Source organism: Pteropus alecto, unplaced genomic scaffold (assembly GCF_000325575.1).
Source record: "Pteropus alecto unplaced genomic scaffold, ASM32557v1 scaffold3, whole genome shotgun sequence".
Taxonomy (NCBI): Eukaryota; Metazoa; Chordata; class Mammalia; order Chiroptera; family Pteropodidae; genus Pteropus; species Pteropus alecto.
Genome location: NW_006442484.1, coordinates 9291918 through 9295231, shown reverse-complemented (window position 1 = coordinate 9295231; position 3314 = coordinate 9291918).

Sequence of the window (3314 nt, the reverse complement as noted above, 5' to 3'; positions counted from 1 at the left end):
AAGCTTTTAAAAAGGCACATTAAGCCAGTTTTCCCAGATTTTTGGTGAATTATATAGAAAGTTGGGGGTGGGGAGGCGGTTGTTTGTTTTTGTTTGTTTGTTTTTGCTGCTTTAATAGACCTTATTTCTGCTTCTGGATATTCCCCCAGGAGCCCCAAAATGAATTTCATTTTTGAATTTCCTCCTTTGATCTCTGGTTCCCAAGAACTCCCTTTCCTGTTCTCTTGCTAGTAAGCCATTCTGCTGTCAGTTCCTCAGACTAGATTTGGCTGTGTCCAAGTGGCAGAAGGATAGAGAGAGGGAAAAAACAGAGATCTCCTTCTAAAACTTTTAATACCACAGTTCCTTTGGTCAGAAAGAAGGATTCCTATATCCCAGAGAAGGATTCTTGTATTTTGGGTGCTTGCATAGTCACAACTGCCACAGAATTGCAGCATCAGGAGTGGAAACTGCCTGGGCTTGGAAAGAAAGGCGATTGTTGTGCTTTCTATTATATAATCCAGGGCTAGGAAAGAAAGAAAAAAGAGGGTGAGAATTTCTCACACTCTTCCCATTCACAGGACTTAGAATGAGAGCTTCTCTTGTACAACTTCCCATCCACTTCTGGTGCATATTGCCAGATTTATTCTGCCTTTAATTCCAGACTGTGAGAAATCTGAGGGGGAATATATAACAAACAAACAAGAAACTCATCATCACATAATTCATACTTCATATTGGCAAGAAATTCCCTTGGGCAAATATGTTTTTGCACAGGTCTCTAATTAGTTTTGCTAGAGTAAGAGTATCCTTGAGTCAAATTCTGTTACGATTATCAGAAAGGCTGAGAACAAGAAGACTTAGAATTATGATACACAATTCACTAAACTAATGGTTTTCCTGTGAAACATAAGTAGTCAGTATACTTGCATAGGGCATATTATTTCTTTTGCTCAGGGTCAACACTTCTTTTTTTCAATCTCCAAATGTAAATTTTTGTTTTTGTTACAACTTTATTGAAATACACTTGGCATACTACATTTTTTTAAGTTTAAGGTGTGCAAAGAGTTGATTTGATACACTTATATATTGCAAAATGATTACCACCATAGTGTTAGCTAACACCTCCTACATGTCACATAACTACCCTTTCTCTTTTTGTGGAGAGAACATTTAAGATCTACTCTCTTAGTAACTTTCAACTATATATAAATATGTATATATATATGTATGTATATGTGTGTGTATATATATATAGCATTATTAGCTATAATCACCATGGTGTACATTAGATTCCCAGAACTTATTCAACTTACAACTGGAAGTTTGCACACTTTAACCACTATCATCCCATTTCACCTACCTCGTCCCCTGGTAACCACCATTCTACTGTTTGTTTCTATGAGTTTGACTTGTTTAGATTCACATGTAAGTGATATCATACAGCATTTGTCTTTCTCTGACTTATTTCACCTAGTAATACCTTTAGCTTTCATTCAAGTTGTAGCAAATGGCAGGATTTCCTTTTTCTCTTACGGCAGAATAAAGTTTCTTTTTTTCTTTTTTCTGTGTGTGCGTGTGTGTGTGTGTGTATGTAAATATATATACTTTATTCATGTATCCACAGACAGACGCTAAGGTTGTTTTCACATCTTGGCTATTGTGAATAAAGGTGCAAAAAAGATGAGAATGCATATATCTTCAATATCTTGTTTCATTTCATTTGGTATGTATACCCATTAATAATATTACTGTTATATAATAGTTTTATTTTTAATTTTTGAAGAAATCCATACTGTTTTTTATAGTGGTTGCACTTATTTATTTTCTCACACCACAATGCACAATGGTTCTCTTTTTTTCCATCTTTGCCAACACTTGTTATGTCTTGTCTTTTTGTTGGTGGTCATTTTAACAAGTGTGAGGTAATATACCATTGTGGTTTTGATTTGCATTGCCCTGGTGATTAGTGATGTCTAGCATGTATGCTAATAATAGCCACTGCTTTTCTTTCTTGTTCCTTATCCTACACATCTCAGTTTTATTAAGTCTTGGTGGAATGAATTTGAAAAGGGACTTTCATGCAGTGCTCAGAATAGCAGGAGAAGCTGGTAATTTGCACTGTCCTTCCTTTCCTGGTGAGGGAAACTCTTTCTAGCTGAGAAGTTCCTTTTTGGTGCTGAACAATGCCAGCTTGGGAGATAGGAGGGTGCAGGCAAAAAAATGTAGGTATGTTCTTAGTTTTTTTGTGGAATTAGTCTTAGATTTTATATTTTACTGTGTTACTAAAATTTCCTAAGTGTACTCCATAGGTTCCCCAGAGCTGTTTTTGTTTGATCTTTGTTGAGGGGGTGGGAAGGCTAAGTTTACTTATGTCACCATTTTGGTCTTCCTCAGCACTTCTTATCTCACTGTTACTGGAACCTATCTTAAGTCTGTTTCTTTTTCTTTTTCCTTTTTTTTTTTGTATAATAGAATTTTGTCCACCACATTTACCTGTACAAATATTAGCATTTGTTCAAATTTTAAACCAAAATAAAGCTGGATTTAATATTTAAAATTGTGATGAAAGAGTATAAATATTTTAGAAGAGTAATTCCAAACCAGTGACTTGACAAACAGGCATCTGTCACTTAAGTAGATAATAATTATAACTATTTTTATTCTCTGGTTAAGATTGGTTCTATGACTTAGGGCACAGAAGATTGTTATTTTAAAATAAATTAAAGATTTTGAAAATATTTCTACCCTTTTAACCAAAATGAAGTGTTTTATTGTCAACTATGCCACTAACAAATAGCAAAGCCTTCAGAAGAGACATACATGTATAATAAGTTTTGAGGACATTGAAAAATTATTATAGGATTGTTGGTTTGAAAAACCTTTCTTAAAAATACCAGTTAATCAAACACATTGAAATTGAAAATGCTTTACTACTTTGTTTACTTATTCAGTAAACACATAAAGATACTTATTTATGTCAAATTAAAATTACTTCTCACTTGACAACTATAAAATTGTAACTTTCTCTAAAAGGCAAAGAATTTGATATCCACATTTCAAAAATAATGACTGTTATATATCTTATTCAGCTGACTGGTGGGTCAAATAAATTGTATCCAGTGCCTCAGAAAAGATAACTTTTTGCTTGAAATGGCAGCCTCAAAGCAAAAAGAATCCATTCCTAAACATCTAACCTCAGCTAATCTTTCTCAATTTATACTTTTTGCTTGGATTTTGATGATGGATAAAATATTTTATATACTTTAAAAGTATAGTAATTAGGGATACTAGATAGTTAGACGAGAAGGAGGATGATAGAGAGCTAGGTGATT